Source organism: Procambarus clarkii, chromosome 29 (genome assembly GCF_040958095.1).
Source record: "Procambarus clarkii isolate CNS0578487 chromosome 29, FALCON_Pclarkii_2.0, whole genome shotgun sequence".
Taxonomy (NCBI): Eukaryota; Metazoa; Arthropoda; class Malacostraca; order Decapoda; family Cambaridae; genus Procambarus; species Procambarus clarkii.
Window position 1 is genome coordinate 6,265,726 of NC_091178.1, and position 20,070 is coordinate 6,285,795.

Genomic DNA, 20,070 nt, shown 5'->3' on the forward strand with positions numbered 1-20,070 from the left:
CTCACCATGAATGTAAATTACTTAGCTTTAATCAAATTTATTTATGTTTAACACGAACCGGGATTATTGAAACAATGGCAGTCAGACGATATCGCTCCCTCACATTTTAACATAAAATTAATTTGTAGCACTAGGCTGTCAGAAAGCTTTTGACACAGTACCCCATAAAAGGCTGTTACAAAAGTTGGAGAAACAGGCAGGAATAACAGATAAGGTGCTCCAGTGGATAAGAGAGTATCTAAACAGAATACAGAGTGTTACCGTAAGGGGAAAAGACCTCAATTCAATTTCTTTATTTATGCACCCCATACCCATCCCGTGGGCGGTGGTGTAAAGGGTTACAGAGGCACATAATTGGTTCAGGAACTGAACCCCTAGTTCGTTTCTGAGTGCCAAGATGTCACCAGCGGAGTCCCATAGGGCTCTGTACTTGGACCCATCCTGTTTCTGATATATAAACGATCTTCCACAGGGTAGACTACAAGACGACCTGGACAAGCTGGAAGAATGGTCTAGGAAATGGTTACTAAAGTTTAACTCAAGTAAGTTAAAATTAGGTGAAGGGAGCAAAAGGCCGAACACAAAGTACCATCTGGGAGGTGAAATACTTAAAAAGAGTCTAGTAGAAAGAAAGATCTGGGGGTTGATATCGCAACGAACCTGTTCCCAGAAGTCCACATCAAAGGGATATCACCAGCGGCATATGCTAGTCTGGCCAACATAAGAATTGCCATTAGAAACATGAGTAAGAAATCCAGAACGCTGTATATTACATATGTCAGACCAATTATTGAGTTTGCAGCTCCAGCCTGGAGTACATGCTTAGTTAAACACAAGACAAAGTTGGAGAAGATTCAGAGGTATGCCACCAGACTTGTCCCGGAGCCGAGAGGTATGAGTTACGAAGAAAGGCTACCGGCATTAAACCTCACGTCCCTGAAAGACATAAGGGTTAGGGGCGAGATGATCACCACCTACAAAATTCCCAGGAATTTAAAGGGTGGACAAAGACAAAGTATTTATCATGGGTGGAACACAAACAAGGGGACACAGGTGGAAACTGTGACTCAGGTGAGCCACAGAGCTCCGCAAGCATAACTGTTTAGTTATAACATCATGTATACTTGTCGGAGTATGTAAAGTTAATTTCTGTATACAAACCTAATTGAAATATTTAACATGTCTAAAAATGCACAGCATGCACAGCATATAAATTCTAAGTAAATCTTACTAAACATAGGACCACATATTTACGATTCCTAGGTAAATTACCCAATTTAGAAATTCTTAGTAAAATTTAGCCTTATAATGTACCCCATAGGCGTCGTGTGGGTGGTGTGGGAAAGGTTACACAGTCACATGATAAGGGTCCACCAACTGCTGGACCCCATGATCTTTAAGTTAAAAAAATTATATTTGCGGTAAACTTAGTAACAATCGGGTTTCTTTTGCCTCATTTGTAATCAAATTACAAATGAGGTAATAATCTAAGAATGGTTCTATATACAATGTTACAGTGTATGGTCACAAAATATGAGAAAATTATCTGAATTCAAAAGTGCATAGGCTACTATGACCGAGGTACAATTCTCAGCATACTATATGCATTAGTAATAATACAATAATTAACCTTTGAACAATGTGTATTTATCTACATATGATACGAGGCTATCAACGGTCTACAAGAGTATACACAGCCAAAGAGCATACGCAGCTCCACACTAAAATATGTAATAGATTTCAAGAATAAAGTCCAATATTATAGACAAACAGAAGACACAACATGTCCAATTTGAGGATAGATGTGACCAAACCACACACAGTAATGTGTGGTGGACGAGGGCTGAGAGCTGTGTGCGGTGTGACTAACGTAACGGAGCTTCACAATCTAGTATTTCAACACAAGATGAAGTAACTACCACTTTCCGAAACTGGAGTGGAATCACCGAGTCTTGCCGAATAGCAGAATGCAGCAATAAGGGCGATGGCGTATTGTCATTCACCGATAAAAATATTGCAAACACGCCGCTATAACACCAAACCACTTTGGCTGGATGATAGAACGACTGTACGTCATGCAGGTCGGTGTTCAATCCCCGACCGTCCAAGTGGTTAGGCACCATTCCTTTACCAATCCAAACCAAATCCTTATCCTGACGCCTTCCAAGTGCTGTTTAGTCGTAATGATCTTGGCGCTTTCCCCCTGATAATACCCTTCTCTTCGTCACCATAACAGCCGGCTAACCGAAATGAGGATGAGCTTGTTCCGTCGTGCTCAGATGACCAAACCACACATCACAAAGTGAAAAAACGACCACGTTTCGGTCCGTCCAGGACCATTATCAAGTTGTGTATCTTCATCCACGTTATTGTGACTCATCGTCTGCATACCGTGTTGACATTGCAAGTGGCCACACACGCACACACACACACACACACACACACACACACACACACACACACACACACACACACACACACACACACACACACACACACACACACACAAAGGGGCCTCGTAGCCTGGTGAATTGCGCGCAGGATTCGTAATTCTGTGGCACGGGTTCGATTCCCGCACGAGGCAGAAACAAATGGGCAAAGTTTCTTTCACCCTAAATGCCCCTGTTACCTAGCAGTAAATAGGTACCTGGGAGTTAGTCAGCTGTCACGGGCTGCTTCCTGGGGGGTGTGTGTGTGTGTGGTGTGAAAAAAAAAAAAAAAAAGTAGTTAGTAAACAAGTTGATTGACAGTTGAGAGGCGGGCCGAAAGAGCAAAGCTCAACCCCCGTAAAAACACAACTAGTAAACACAACTAGTAAACACACACACACACACACACACACACACACACACACACACACACACACACACACACACACACACACACACACACACACACACACACACACACTCTCTCTCTCTCTCTCTTGGGAAGATAATAGAGTTCGACGATTGTCATGTCCTTCAAGATGACGTAGACAAAATAAGTGTAAACATAGTTCCAATCTACAAACAAACAGTTCCAATCTGTGGCACAGAGTCCCACACAAGTGGTTGTTCAGGACGCTGGAACATACTGGAGGGGTGACTGGCACACTTTTGTTAAGGATAAAACAAAAACTGACAGAAAGATCAGGACAATGATTTTATCAGGGACATTATATCAGATTGAAAAGATGTTCATAACAGAGTACCACAAGAGTCAGTTCAAACACCAGTTATGTTCATAGTTTACATAAACGATCCACCAGAGTGAATAATATACTATGAACATGTTTGTTGATGCTGTAAAGGTACTAGGGGAAGAAAAAGAGACTGGCATGGCACAGCGGGTGATATTCCCAGCATATATAACATTGAGAATAGACAAGGTGGCCAAGAACAGTATCTTTAAAGTAACAGAAAACAGGACAAGAAAACATAGATGGAAGCTAGAAACACAAAGGAGTCGAAGAAATATAAGGACATACTCACCCTATACGAAAGATATATAAATGGAATGCACTGAAATAAGAAGCCGTGAAAACCACCTCTATCCACAACTTGACGAAGACACAACAAAGAACTCACTCGAACGTCAGTAAAGTTCAATAAAATAATGCGCCAGTTACAACAAGGTCAGTAAGTGGACATAAGGGGCTAAACCTTACAATGTCAGGCCTGTTTGGTAAGCTCTATGAACACTGGAGCCTTCATCTATTTGAAGCCTTACAAGCAGGATCCAACTATAAATCAGAGCAGCAGCGATCTGTGTACTCACCTGTTTGTGCTTGCGGGGGTTGAGCTTTGTCTCTTTGGTCCCGCCTCTCAACTGTCAATCAACTGGTGTATAGGTTCCTGAGCCTACTGGGCTCTATCATATCTATATTTGAAACTGTGTATGGAGTCACCCTCCACCACATCACTTCCTAGGGCATTCCATTTACTAACTACCCTGACACTGAAAAAATTCTTTCTAATGTCTCTGTGGCTCATTTGGGTACTCGGCTTCCACCTGTGTCCCCTTGTTCGTGTTCCACCCGTGCTGAAGAGTTTGTCTTTGTCCACCCTGTCAATACCCCTGAGAATTTTGTAGGTGGTTATCATGTCTCCCCTCACTCTTCTGTGTGGAACAGTAGTGTTGTGCATGACTGACAGGTTAACAGTTCTCTGTCTTGCGACAAGACTTACTGCTCCGTTACTGCAGTCGATACGAGATTGCTGTATTGACTGCTGTCAACAATCTGTCTTCTGGCCGTTAGTGAAATTCAGAAACAGGTTGTCAAGAGGAGCAATGTGGATTCAGTATGAATTATTTGTACTGTAATGCATTTATTACACCAGGTTGAGTATTTATCACACCAGCGTGTCCTTCAAGAACCCCAGACGTTCAGCCACCGTGGACACCTCCACTCTACCAATCCATAATCCGAAATAAAAACCACCAACATGTTCCGAACCTTAGACCTTCCTACTCCAAATGATACGAACAAATATCTCAAGAAATACATCTACAATTTTTACCACAGAAGGCCACAATAGCCAGTCTGGTAAGCCTGGTATCCGGAGCAACGGCATCAACCCCCAACAAGCCATAATGTAGCACTGAAAACAGGAGATGCTGTGTCACCCCACAGGGTTATAAACTCATGGAATCACCTTCCCGCCGAAACCGTAAAGGCCAAAACTCTGTTGAACTTTTAAAATTGAGCTTGAAAAATTAGGGCAAATGGGGGGAATTTTGACAAGTCGCCGGCTTCCTGTCCTCGTCGAGGCCACTAGAGAGAGATAGTGACCCTCAGGTAAATATTATTGTCCAGATTTGCACAAGCGGAGAGTTGTGAGCGCCTATGTCAACCGCGCCCTCACACACAGCTCCAGTTGGGAGCAGGTCGACCAGGTCCTCGGTAGAGTAAGGCGGCAGGTCCTTATCGCTAATGGAGACTAACTCACATGTAGAAGAAATCTTCAAAAGGAACGCGAGCCGCCATGCGACCTCAGACGAAACAAATCACAGTGCCTTATTGGACCCATACTATTAAAATATTCTACAGGAGCGTCTCCACGGCCCACAAAATGAAGGAGAGGGTCCTAAATTTTTTTATTAATATATATATGTAACCCCCACTGACACCAGTCAGAAAATTTAACTAATAATTACTATAGGAGCAAGAAGACTGGCAAATTGCTCATGAAAAACTCTCCTGGCACCAAACCCCCCTGAAAGAGATGAATGCCGTCTATGCCTTCACATGCCCACTTGTGGACTGTCAGCCCCAACGAACTCTATATATATATGCAAGACGATAACATCTTTTCGAGGTAATCATCACCAGAGATATCCTGATAAACAACACCAAAATAATCGTTAGATACAACAACAACAGAAGAGTGGACATCAGCGGGACATTATACCTCCAACAATCTAAGTCATCTATCAACAGTCAACTAGCACCAAATTACACTTTGCCAACTTGGAGAACACGACGAAACATGCAACATACATTCTCCGTCATCATGGCTGCATAGGAGATTGGTAAAAGGCAATGGACCTATTGGCCCACAAGTGAGGGGATTCACCTTCACCTCATCAACGGATATTATATATAAATATATATATAATAGGGAAGGGAGTACCACCTCTGGCTGGAAGAAGGGGGACCCATAGCCTCGGAGGAAACCACACATAACGCATTGGAGGGAATGTAGGTCTCCTCCAATTCAGTTTCTGTGTGCTTTTCTCCTATCACCCCCTTCCCCCTTTTTTTTTCCTTTATTGTGTATTTAAAGGTTACAAAACATATATATATATATATATATATATATATATATATATATATATATATATAATATATATATATATATATATATATATATATATATATATATATATATGTCGTACCTAGTAGCCAGAACTCACTTCTCAGCCTACTATTCAAGGCCCGATTTGCCTAATAAGCCAAGTTTTCCTGAATTAATATATTTACTATAATTTTTTTCTTATGAAATGATAAAGCTACCCTTTTCTCTATGTATGAGGTCAATTTTTTTTTATTGGAGTTAAAATTAACGTAGATATATGACCGAACCTAACCAACCCTACCTAACCTAACCTAACCTATATTTATATGTAAGGTTAGGTTAGGTAGCCAAAAAAAGCTAGGTTAGGTTAGGTTAGGTAGGTTAGGTAGACGAAAAAACATTAATTCATGAAAACTTGGCTTATTAGGCAAATCGGGCCTTGAATAGTAGGCTGAGAAGTGCGTTCTGGCTACTAGGTACGACATATATATATATATATATATATATATATATATATATATATATATATATATATATGTCGTACCTAGTAGCCAGAACTCACTTCTCAGCCTACTATGCATGGCCCGATTTGCCTAATAAGCCTAGTTTTCATGAATTAATGTTTTTTCGACTACCTAACCTACCTAACCTAACCTAACCTAATGTTTTCGGCTACCTAACCTAACCTAACCTATAAAGATAGGTTAGGTTAGGTTAGGTAGGGTTGGTTAGGTTCGGTCATATATCTACGTTAACTTTAACTCCAATAAAAAAAAATTGACCTCATACATAATGAAATGGGTAGCTTTATCATTTCATAAGAAAAAATTAAAGAAAATATATTAATTCAGTAAAACTTGGCTTATTAGGCAAATCGGGCCTTGCATAGTAGGCTGAGAAGTGAGTTCTGGCTACTAGGTACGACATATATATATATATATATATATATATATATATATATATATATATATATATATATATATATATATATATAATGAAACGCATCTATTATCGCAAGGAAAAAATAAAATTGTAAAAATTAACTTAGGTTAATTTTTCAACTTCCTTCTCAAGTAAAAAAAAATCTCCCCCTTCCTGCCACATGCCATTAAATATTATATTCTCCAGTAGGCACTATATATAGTTGTAGTCTTCCTTAAACACGCACTATTACTCCTTTATTGTTCTGTCACAATTGGTGGTTGATTTAACAGACTTGCAGCTTGGTCTTATTGGCATACTGTGTCGTGTGTGTGTGTGTGTGTGTGTGTTTGGTGTTGTGGAGGCCTCTGGTGGGTGGAGGGTGTACCTGCCCCGCGCTGCCATCTTCCCTCTTCCTACCAAGATTCAACGACTTGACCAATCATTACAGTGTTATTTGCTTCAGACATTTTCCAGAAAAAAATCCGTCATTTTTCTATCAGTTTTTTGGTGGCACCTTATTTGAAAATTCCAGCTTTAATGGTCTAATTCTTCTATTTTCCTGAGCATATGACTCAAGACTATAGGTTCCACTAAGTCCCTCTGAGCTCACATGGGTTGGGTAAACCGCGAATGAATATGATGGCTGAAAGGATTCCGCTACTTTGCTCCCACATGATAACGTAAGTTATCATGTAAATGTTAATCTTCTTGTTTGATAAACTGTTCACGTGAGCCATTTAAGCCAGTCCCAGCTGTGTCTGGGTACAAGTGACAGGATGAACAACCTAGCGGGATTTCTTCCTATTGGGGAGTGTTGAACATACAGCTATGGCGGTGTGTCCACTCACAGGATAAGTGACGCTGCCCAGTAAACTCGCCCCTTGGGGTAAACTCCCTCACTCACTCTCCCTGTGTATGTCTAACATGTGTATGACCCAAATGCTCAGGGTCAGCCCATAGCATTTGGGCTGACCCTGACTAGCTTATGACATTCTGTCTGTCTCAGTGGCCCTGGTTGTGGTAGAGGGGTGAGGGAGCCTGGTGTGTGGAGGCGCGCCCGGTTCCTCCGAGTATCTCTGTGTCCGGACACTTGACTCTGGTGATAACATCACTTATCACTCGAGATCAACACTCACAACTTCCCCTTGTTCATCGGGCAAGGTTACCAGATAAAGTAGAGGGGAAAAGTTACACAGCCTGTTTAGTCATTTATTGTGCACCCATACCCGTCCCGTGGGAGGCGGCGGTGGTAAGGTTTACATACAGTTTATACACACACACACACACACACACACACACACACACACACACACACACACACACACACACACACACACACACACACACACACACACACGGCAGCCATGGTCTCATCTGTCGTAAGACACAGGGAAAGATTGCCAGACATGAAGTAATCAATGATATCATCAAGAGAAGTTTGGCTACAGCTGGGTGTCCAGCACAAAGGGAACCTTAGTTGTGCAGACCTGACAACAGCCACAAACGCCCAGATGGAGTCACCCTGCAGCCATGGAGGGAAGGTAAACAGGTCGTGTGGGACTACACGTGTGCATCTACATTGGCTGATACCTGTCTACCTCAGTACAGCTGAGGGAGGCGGGGCAGCCACCTTCAGGGAGACCCAGAAAACTAACAAGTACAGGGACCTAGAACGTTGTTACAGGTTCGTGCCGATAGGCTCTAAGACTCTGGGCGCCTGGGGTACATGTGCACTTAAGTTCCTAAAGGAGGTGGATGGAGAACTCATTAGGAAAACTAAAGACTCAAGAGCGGCCATTTTCCTGTTCCAACGCCTCAGTGTCGCGATCCAGAGGGGAAATGCGTGCTGTATCTTGGCCACGCACCAACCTCCGAGGAGCTGGATGAAGTCTTCGAACAGTGAGTCTTGTATGTGTGTGTGTTTTCTGTAAACTGTAACAATGTTATCAAATAAAATTAAGAAAAAAATTGGGGTGGTAGGAGAAAAAAATATTAAAGTGTTCAGTGAGGATCTACAAGGTCTTCTCTGAATACTCTTTATTTTCTTCTTCGAAGCTATGGGTCCCTACAATTGCACCAGAGGTGGTATCCTTTTTCCACCACCTCTCACCAAACGGGTATGGGTGTAAACTAAATGTGATATTTACTTGAACAAAACTTTATTCATAAATGCTAATCCTAATCTGAAACTCTTCACTGATAAATGTAATAGAACCCATGAGCACCACACAAGAAATAAATATATCTTTGGTATCCCCAGTTACACTAAATATGTACAAATACAAGGCCCCAGTTTATGAAACTCACTCGGTAATGAATTAAAAAAACCTCAAACTTTTAATTTTAATTTATTCAAAAGAAAAAGAAAAAAGTATTTCATCTTATTGTCCCACCTTGTGCTACTCCACTCACACAATTTAGTATCTAATACATTCAACTTCATCAATATAACCTATTCTATCAATCTGTAATGTAGTAATTATCTTCAACTAAAATTCTGCTACCTTCATTCTTTAACTTAAGGAGGTGTCCGGAACGCTGTGCGTGTCAGTGGCTTTGGCAGACTGTTACACTCACGTCCCAGTGTATGTACTCTCTCAACCCAATGTTCTTTCTTGTATATCACACAATAAATGAGCTGACTGTCAGGCCGGGGGTCGTGGTCCTCACCGTCAACACGGTAGGGGCAGCGCCCCTCACCCTTAACATGGGGGTCAGGGGGTATTTTTTGGAGGGTGTAAAGAAGATGGAGAGAGGCAGGTGAAGGAATAAATTTATAAATTGGTAATATAGTATGAGTTATGATAGGAGGCGGACTGTCTGCCTTGCTGACACGGTGATTATGTCTCATATCTAAGCTTGCTTTCTTCTGAAGGGAACTGCGAATGTTTGTAAGGTTCTTCACTTGTACTTCAACATATTTGAGTGTCTATAAATAAATGTGTAACATTCACACTCTGGTGTTTGTGTACATGTTTGAATGTTTAGTTTTTTTGCTGAGGGAGGGGGGGGGGAGTTATGGTCTGCATTCCATTTTAGAAATATATATTGTGGGGCTTGATATGGTATGGTATGGTGGTATAGTTGGCTTAACGCATGGACACATTGGGCACTTGCACAGGGGCCCCACGACACTCCCCCCCCCCACCATGCTACCATATTGTTCATTAGAGATCTCTTGGCAAAAGGATATAATTAATCCACCTCTCGAAAGACCTGGGATTCAAATTATATTTATAATGTAAGTAGTTTCTGCAAAACTATCTGACAGTAATCCTGCACTTTAGTGGACGGGCTGGGCCCACCATCTGCCTTGGGTGGGTGGGGTGGGCCACCACCCCACCCACCCTAGGGTGGGAGGGCCACCTACAATGCAGTAGGAGGCCCACCACCTACTGCATTGTTTTGTCCAGAGGCCCACAGTGCTGTTGGTACAGTTCTGATAGTTGCAGGTTCGTAGTTTTGGGTGCTTAGGTGTGTGGGGTTGGTGGGGTGTGGGGTGGGTGGGGTGTGGGGGTGGAGGAGGTGGGGGAAGGTGTAGAGGTGGGTGTGGGGGGGTAAGGGAAGGCTAAGTGGCTGGCATAACTGTGGGAGACGCACTACACTAGTGTTCATAAGGTCCCAGATGGCGTGCCTCGCTCACAATTTTCCAAATCCTCCCCCATTATAAATCGCAAAAACATAATAATTTGCATCATTATTCTATATTTTTACAATGGTAATCATTTAATTTCAGTTACTATACTAGACAAATCAATTATAATTTAAGTAATTAAAAGTGATTACTAAATTTGTGAACACATTCACTTTTAAACTTGTTCAAAATTTGTTGACAAGTGTGTGGACACAACACACAGTGTTGAACGTCGGGTGCAGCTTCGTACACTATCACATCTTTCCACTCATGTTTTCCCAAAAATAAGCCTTGTGCTTACCTTATATCATATATAAAAATACTGCAATGAGCTATAAACATAATTTTTTTTAGAATTATAACATTATATAATTTAGATAAGTAAAACCCTAAATTTAACGTGAAAAGGAATAAAAATTTAGAGCACTCTATTTACACAATGTTCAAGAAATATTATTTAACAATGACAAGTTACCCAAAACTTGAGTTAGGTATGTGAGGCTAGCCTACTATAGGCAGAGTATAAGCACTTGTAAAGCCACCGTGTGAGTATACCATAGTGCTAGGCTCCACCATCCTCTCATGGGCTCCACAATATACTGAGTAAACTAACTCAAGTTAAAGTTCAAGTTCAAGTATGTTTATTGAGATAAGAAAGAAATACATCTCAAAGGGATAGAGTAGCTTAGGCTATTTCTACCCCCCAACTAACTTAAACCTCTTGCTTATGAATGTGGCGCCCGTATCGATTTCCCTCCCCATTTCCGGTCTAAATATATATTTTACCCTAACGAATACATCTGTATTTTTCACTCGAATAAACAAGTCCAAATTATATGTGATTAAAATAGTGTTGACTGTTATCATTTCGCATATTTAATTGATCTGCGAGTATTTGTAGAACCGGTGCAAAGAATACTTCATGGAGGTGAGTAACGTTGTTGGTGACTGAGGTGTGGGAAGACTGAGGTTGTAAGTGTGCTCGGTACTCACCTTATGATGGAGGGAAGGCGCCTGTTAACATTGACCCACTTGACCCTTCCTACTGAGTTACTCTTCTCACTACAAAACACTGCCACCTCCAAAGAAAACATAAGCGGCTCCAACGTTCTCCAGAACCTTCCAATAAACCAATGATTCTATTTTAAATGAAATTTTGATTCGCTTTAAATGGTTGTAAAGTGTGTTATGATGCGCACTTGTCTCTTGCTGCGGGGGGCTTTCTGTCGTTTATAGCTTTGCAGGGAAGTGTCGTCTGCTTGTGCGCAGACGACACTGTTGCTCAGAGGTCTGGCAAGTGTTCGTCGCTCTCTACCGCTATTTCTAACAACGCTTTAACCTTTATGCAGGTGTTTGTCTCTCACTCCTTCTAAGAAAGCCTTAAACTGATGTGCAGGAGTTTGTTTCTCGCTTCTTCTAACACCTTCTTCTGGCAAGTCCTCGAGCCGAGAGGAATGTTCTATGAGGAAAGATTACTGGAACTGAGCCTTACGACACTGGAAGACAGAAGAGTTAGGGGAGACATGATCACTGCCTACAAAATTCTCACAGGAATTGACAGGGGTAGATAAAGATTAACTGTTTAACACGGGTGGTACGCGAGCAAGGAGACACAGGCGGAAACTGAGTACCCAAATGAACCACAGGGACGTTAGAAAGAACTTTTATAGTGTCAGAGTAATTAACAGGTGGGAATGCATTAGGCAGTGGTGTGGTGAAGGCTGACTCCATACACAGTTTTAAATGTAGATATGATAGAGCCCAGTAGGCTCAGGAACCTGTACACCAGTTAATTGACAGTTGAGAGGCGGGACCAAAGAGCCAGAGCTCAACCCCCTAAAGCACAACTACGTGAGTAACTGGTGTTTGTTGGACGGCAGTAAACTGATGTGAGGTGTAAGTACGTACCTAGAAATGTCTACGGGGAAGTAGGGACTAGCTGTCCATTCACTTGGGCTCTAGGAGACTCGAACCGTAGACCCCAGGCGTGTGAAACCGAAGCTCAATCTTTTAAGAACTAGCTCTTTATGGCACGCTTACTAGCCTTGATGTACCTGTTGCATTATAGTTTAACTATTCTGACGTTCAAATTCTTTGTTGAATCTGACTTTTTAAAGTTGTGGATGGAGGTGGCTTCCTCTAGTTCTACTTTCTCTCGCTGTATAGAGGCTGTCCTTGTCTACCTTGTCATCAATGATATATCGCCCTATATGCCATCCATGGCCGCGGGACTCTTGCTAGTGTTCCACCTACCACCCCGGGTGTCCCAGTACAGGTGACACTTGCTAGTGTTCCACCTACCACCCCGGGTGTCCCAGTACAGGTGACACTTGCTAGTGTTCCACCTACCACCCCGGGTGTCCCAGTACAGGTGACTCTTGCTAGTGTTCCACCTACCACCCCGGGTGTCCCTGTACAGGTGACACTTGTTACCCACGGGTGTCGAACACCTCAGTTTTAGATTTGAATGCAAATCTCTTTCTTTTTTTATATCGATACCGCCACCCCAGTCAGAGGTAGATAGACATTATTATGTATAAGCCTATCCTGCTCCCACTTTCATGGGGTGGAGAAAGATAAATGACCTGTAGAGAAATCAAGTAGCAGAATAGGAAAATGTATGTGTATCCTGAAAATGGCATTAGTTTGTTAATGAACATTTCTATGGTGTTCAGTTGCCTAGGATTCCGGTTACTTATACAATTAGTTTTGTACATGATATAGTGTGTTTAGCTTTAGTGTGCGACATTTCCAGTGTTTTCTGTGACATATTGTTAGTATTGATCGGTTGTCTACCGTTTTCTTTGTCCAGCATCTGGTGTTTGACACAAGTTCAACCGCTCTCCGCTATCAATACTTGTTATTATTTAAAGACTAATTATATTTGCTAACCTATTATGGCATTAGATTAAATTGTAGCCGCTTTTGCTGATCTCTGTCTTCAGCTGTCAATACGTGCAGCAAGGATGAAGGTTAATCTGGGAGTTTGAAGTGTGGGTCGGGTGAAGGTGGGAGCCTCCGGGCGCGCGCCGCCAGGCAACAGTTGCACACAGCTTTATTACTAACAATATTACAGCCTGTCTTATTCAATGTTGTTGACCGCTGAGTATTACATTGTATAGAAATTAGAGTATAAGGTGTATTAAGGTAATAGTATGGCATTAGTGAGTTGTGTAAGTGTGTGTTAGAGTGTAAAGAACATGCAGAAGAAAGTGTGTGGGAGTCGGACCGGTGCCGGCCCCGACTCCTTGCTCCTTCCCTGCCACACGTACAAACACCAATAACAAATACAATTTATATCACTAGGGTGATATTTTAATGGATAATAAATATTTTTACAATGGCTACATCCGTTTTTATGTTTATTATGGTGATTGAAGGAGGAATGTTGGTGGCGTGAGTGTTGTGAGGGGAGTGTGGCGGTATGAGAGTGGCACAGGTGGAGGCACCCCGGCAGTAGACTGGAGTGACCAGTGGCAGGATCAGCTGGTGAGGTGCCGTGCGACCATGTGGCAAAGTTTGTGACCTAACCTGACCTCTGATGCTCCACGTCACCTTTCCATCTTACTGAGTTAGTCTCAGAGGGTGGCACAGTGCGTAGCGGTCCCTCTACAGACCATCTTGTGCCCGGCAGGCACTGGCTCGCCATAAAACCTGTCATAAGAGGTTTCCCTCTTGATCCCTGACACAAGAATTTCCTTGTGCTCCTCTCACAAGTGCTGGCCTCTACCTGCTGCCTCTCCACCTATTTCAACGGGTTGCCCGACGTCCCACCTGAGTGTAGTGAGGTAAGTGTTGTCTGACAGCGTCAGTGTAGCTACGCTCTCCTCTGCCCAGCTGTTCACAGCAACAACAGTTGACTAGTGTGTATAGCCTACACTATGGCAGCCTCACACGGCCTTGCACCACCATACAACGACAACATCCTTCATTATGTGCCTCTATATTTTTGTTTCTCTGTTACGATATCGAACGATGGTGATTGGTTGAGGTAATCCACATCCAACATGGCTGCCGGTGTGAGGTGGGGAGGGCGGGGGGAGGCGAGGAGGGAGCAGCAGGGGAAAACGAGGGGACGGGCAGGCAAGGTGAGGGGAAAGATACTTGACGCCCACCACCCTGACGTAACATGGTGCTGCTCCTGCTACTGCTTGCAACAGCCAGTAATTACTAAGGTGTTGCAGGGCACAACAGGTCGTGAGTAAGCAAGAGTGGGTGCCAGAGGGCGTCGTATCACTGCCACAGGAGAGCCTCCGAGGAATATTGACGTGTCTCTCATGACCTTGGAGAAGAGAGGGCGAGCGGCATGATGCCTGAAGTGTCTGCCTTGGTGAGCCCTTCTTACCTGCGTAGTGGTCGGCACTGGCGGTGGCCCTAGCTGGCACTCGCGGCATTAAGTGCCATCTCCTCCCCTCGCACCACCCTCACAAGCAAACTCCACCACTGGTTCTCAACGCCTCTGGAACAGTTGCCAGGAGGCTGACAAAGGTACAGGCAAGACCAGGAACTGGTGGTACTATACTTGTCACAAATATTGGGGCTGAGATGTGCGTCTCTTGACTCTTCTTCTCTCTTATGCAAGCATTTGGGTTTGATAATAATAATAATAATAATAATAATAATAATAATAATAATAATAATAATAATAATATTAATATTATTATTAATATTATTATTATTATTATTATTATTATTATTATTATTATTATTATTATTATTATTATGCAACACGTCTTGCCCAAGGTGTTGAAGTGTGCAACAAGTGATGCCTGTAGTGTCTCATACTCACCCTCCTTCACATCTCCCTTACATCTTTCAAGGATACTCACAGTACACAAGTTGATTAACGGTTCAGAGGCGGGACCAAAGAGCCGAAGCTCAACCCCAGCAAGCACAATTAGTTGAGTAAACATATACAATGGTGGATTTCGATAAAAGTTGTTCGTAGGCAAGACATTTAAACGTTTAGAAAATACATTTCCACTAGTGTATGTATATATAGGTGTGAGCGATGGTAGTGTGGATAATGGCCTCGTGCTGGAAATGGTAGTAAAGCATCATGGTTACGTTACTTGATTTACTATTTGATCAGAATTATATATATAACGTAAAGACTTCAGTTGATCTCATTAACAAAAGTGATGCGCCATTTGTTACAGAGGTTTTTGTCTTACACAAGGTTTGGCAGTGTTCCACTGTGTGACAACCTCTAACTTTACATTTCATATGATTGAGATCTTCATTTAAAGTATACCTGAATTTATTTTTGATTTGTAAAGTGGAGCTGTAAAACTTTTTTATCAGTAAAACGCTATATGAGGTTCATTTTGAAGAATGTGAATATACCTGCTAATCCATTGTCTATTAAAAGGAATGTTGATTTTTATATTGTAAGAGGTAGTTACTTCTACACTACAATTACTATACAAGTATTTTTGGCACGTCACCTTACGCTAGTGTGCTTCAGGGTAGATGTGCAATACAAACGTTTCCTACGCAGGAGAAACATTTTTGGGTCCACCACAAGGTAGAGACGTTTCTTGCCTACGTTTACCCAGGAGAAACGTTACTGGGTCCACCCCGGGTGCTGCTGCTGCTCCGTTCTCTCTCATCGAACGTTGCATCGACCCAGACTCAAGTAAAATTAACCTCAGCCCATTGTCGTATCCCTCAATTGATTGCACACTTGACTTTCTTATAATTTATAATTGACCCATTATAAATCCCTGTCGCTCATCGTATAAACACACTCAGCTTCATTTGAAACAGTTTCGGAGGAAATTTTATTGAAATTCTGCTCATTGTGTATGTAAAACGTTACCTTGAGAGGAGACTGAGTTGATAAATGCAGTGGGAGATTGATTGCTAGATCAAATATGCAGTCAATCAAGGGCAATACGCGAGTGAAGTGTCGCACCCGAAATATCAGCGTTCACACTACGGAGTTTTGGTTGAGGTGAGGCGCTGAGGGGAGGAACATATATGGCCTGCCTCGGGGCCGGTGATGCCAGCGGAAGGTATATATTGCTTTCTACGCAATTTAATGTCATTGTGATTCTTAGCGAGATTTTCTGATCTCTTTGTCTCTTATATATATACTGTATATCTGTTGCATGACTCTGTTTCTTTGTTTGCACCTGGCAACATTTCCATATCATTTTTATTTTGTGAAAAGGTGGTATTCCTCCTTTTCTAGATCTGCATACATTTACAAAATAAAGATTAGACAGAAAAAGCATTAACAACACTAGCAAATAAAACAAAAGAAAGAGCTCGCTGCTTTTGCCCTTGAAACTGTGTATACTAAAGAGAGGAAGGGGGGGGGGGTTAGCAGGTATTGACCGGGATGGTGGTGGTGGTGGGGGAGATGAAGTGTTAACTGTACAAGTGGGGGGGGGGGCAGGTATTGATGATGGTGGTGGTGGGGGAGATGAAGTGTTAACTGTACAAGGGGGGGGGGCAGGTATTGATGATGGTGGTGGTGGGGGAGATGAAGTGTTAACTGTACAAGGGGGGGGGGCAGGTATTGATGGTGGTGGTGGTGGGGGAGATGAAGTGTTAACTGTACAAGGGAGGGGCAGGTATTGATGGTGGTGGTGGTGGGGAGATGAAGTGTTAACTGTACAAGGGGGGGGCAGGTATTGATGATGGTGGTGGTGGGGGAGATGAAGTGTTAACTGTACAAGGGAGGGGGCAGGTATTGATGGTGGTGGTGGTGGGGGAGATGAAGTGTTAACTGTACAAGGGAGGGGGGGGGCAGGTATTGATGATGGTGGTGGTGGGGGAGATGAAGTGTTAACTGTACAAGGGGGGGGGGCAGGTATTGATGATGGTGGTGGTGGGGGAGAATAACTATACAACCTCATATAGTGACGGGGGTGTGAAAACAGATGTTGAACCAACTAGGAATAAAATAATCTCTATTTTATTTTCACAGACAAATGAAGGTATAATGAGTGATATTTCTCATACACTACAGACTCGAACCACAGACTCGTTCAAGTCCAAATTAATATTAACTCAGGTAACACATCCAAAGGAAATAGCAAGCATGTTTGGCTGTTCAGTAAATCCCATGTCAATAAAGAGGGCTGGCAGGGACAGTGAAGAAGCAAGCAAGCATCACCTGGAACACGGTGTTAAGTACACAAACTACCACACAACGATTACAACCAGTGACGGCCCAAGTGTAAAACCTCTCACTCAAATATGCCACTTTCCTGAGAATAAAAAAGAAGACAAACGGTAAAATAATGCAGAAAACACCTCAGAAGGAAAATAATTATTTAATGCTCAGACACTAATACCTGGACAGAGAAACAAATGATGCAAACTGATGGAAGAAATAGAGGCTATAGATAATACGAACATTAGAGGTGGATAAGTATATGCTCACAACACATGTAAGAAACATTGCCGTACCCGAGTGGACGTGTTCAGTAGACACCTGCTGAGTAAGGTAGGTCCTTCAGGGAGTGACGGACCAACACGGTTGACCTGAATATGTGGGCCTGCGGGCCGCTCCCAGCAACAGTCTGCTGAACCAAGTTCATGCACCAGAACCGACTCCAGTGCGTGGCCATGTGTCTCTCAGCGTTCATGTGTGTGGCCATGTGTCTCTCAGCGTCCCTGTGAGACACATGTGTCTCTCAGCGTCCCTGTGTGGCCATATGTGTGTCTCAGCGTCCATGTGTGTGGCCCTATTGTTAGTCGTATATATGTGACCAGCTGCCAGAGTTCAGCAACAGTTCGGGCAGGGTCCAGGCGACTCAGGTGAGAATAGCTGATGGTGGTGTTTGATCAATCAAACTGTCCAAGCCATTTAGATGGTTTGACAGTCGACCCTCACGCCAACATATCAATTACATCTTGGCTAATCCAGTACTTCCGACTGGAACCTGTTCATTCTCTCTTGAAAATGTCTAGCTTTGTGCTGGCAGTATTTATTATATTTGATGGAAAGGGGATTGATAAGCCGCGGACCTCTGGTGTTCATAAGAGTGGTATATACACACAGTGAAAACACACTAACGTGATGTCTTTATTCCCCATTTTCTGTCATATATTTTACTGCACATTTGGGACCTGAACTTCCGGTATCTTCCATGTAATGCCTTGTCTTATGTCCAGAGGACACATTTTTAGTGCTTTGAGACGGTCCCAGTATATTAGGTACTTTGTGTACCTTTGTGTACCTATATTTCAGATGTCTCTCCTGCATTGTAAGGGGATGCGAGTACCGAGCACCATTCCTCAAGGGAACTGGGGAACAGGGACATAGGGGTTACACTGAACATTTTGGACAAGTGCACTACCTGGGAATTTGACTTGTAGTCGAATGGGAAGTAATTATGCGATCCAGATGTTACTTGTTAGAGTGAAATGACTCAGGATCCGTAGAGCAATAACGCAATATGGAATTACTGGTGATGTCACCACTTTGTAACAGCGGTAAATGCACCAGGAAGTGTGGTAAATATACCAACTGACAGTCCTTTGTACTCTTCTGAGCTACGACTGTAAACATAAAGTATAAAACTATGCACTCCTCACAGAGGAGTCTTAATCTCCACCTCGTTCACTGTATTAAAGTCACTACCATCTGGAGAGTCCCAAAAACATTACTATTGACTGTACAGATCCTTGTGTAATGTTTGGCTGTACAGATCCTTGTGTAATGTTTGGCTGTACAGATCCTGGTGTAATGTTTGGCTGTACAGATCCTGGTGTAATGTTTGGCTGTACAGATCCTGGTGTAATGTTTGGCTGTACAGATCCTGGTGTAATGTTTGGCTGTACAGATCCTGGTGTAATGTTTGGCTGTACAGATCCTGGTGTAATGTTTGGCTGTACAGATCCTGGTGTAATATTTGGCTGTACAGATCCTTGTGTAATGTTTGGCTGTACAGATCCTGGTGTAATGTTTGGCTGTACAGATCCTTGTGTAATGTTTGGCTGTACAGATCCTTGTGTAATGTTTGGCTGTACAGATCCTTTAATGTTTGGCTGTACAGATCCTGGTGTAATGTTTGGCTGTACAGATCCTGGTGTAATGTTTGGCTGTACAGATCCTTGTGTAATGTTTGACTGTACAGATCCTTATGTAATGTTTGACTGTACAGATCCTGGTGTAATGTTTGGCTGTACAGATCCTGTTTGCACTTCACCTCCCCCCCCCCCCCGGGAGGGGCCAACCATCATCAATTTCACACATAAAGCTTGAAAATGTTAGCCTTGTAATGGCTAAAGTGGACCACAGACGCTTAAGACTGGCGATTGACCTACTTATTGATTAAGTCTCATCTTTAAAACACGTTGTTAAGTCCACTCTTGTAACTGAGATTCACAAACTACGCTAACACTGTAAAGACAGCCTCAAGGCTCTCGGAATTGTTGTCGGGTTCAGTGGTCAATACGGTACAAAGATTACTTGTACTGAAATGCTATACTCTCCATACACAAGGTCTCTAACAGACACCATACACCAGCCTTAGTACTCTATCACAGCATAAGTGCTCATACACTGGACATAACTACAAAATGAAGCCGTCCTACGGGCTCTCCATAGCCCGTGCTACTTGGAACTTTGTTCCAGGTAGCGAATCTTTAACAACAATGAAGCCGTCAGAATTATCCTTGGCTGTCCAACAGCTGCCCAAGGTCTTATTATAAGGAAAGGACTTGGTATACTTTGCATTCAAGATAAAATATTTAAGATCAATCTTTTGATGA

General features: G+C 42.7%; 2 protein-coding genes across 25 annotated transcripts in view; one reads left to right on the forward strand and one right to left on the reverse strand.

Moving 5' to 3' along the window:
- Positions 1-11,489, reverse strand: part of Gpo1 (glycerophosphate oxidase 1) — a 60,515-nt gene extending 49,026 nt beyond the window's left edge. For 5 of the 6 annotated variants that reach the window (XM_069333313.1, XM_069333310.1, XM_069333311.1 and 2 more), the window contains exon 1: positions 11,332-11,489. The gene's annotated coding sequence lies outside the window, so the exon portion shown is untranslated. The remainder of the gene's footprint in view (positions 1-11,331) is intronic. The other variant, XM_045753242.2, reaches the window with a different exon arrangement.
- Positions 11,490-13,788: 2,299 nt separating this feature from the next.
- Positions 13,789-20,070, forward strand: part of LOC138349576 (electroneutral sodium bicarbonate exchanger 1-like) — a 287,070-nt gene continuing 280,788 nt past the window's right edge. For 10 of the 19 annotated variants that reach the window (XM_069333339.1, XM_069333344.1, XM_069333332.1 and 7 more), the window contains exon 1: positions 13,790-14,126. The gene's annotated coding sequence lies outside the window, so the exon portion shown is untranslated. Of the gene's footprint in view, positions 14,127-14,699; positions 14,827-20,070 lie in introns of those variants that run through there. The other 9 variants (XM_069333340.1, XM_069333342.1, XM_069333345.1 and 6 more) reach the window with 5 other exon arrangements.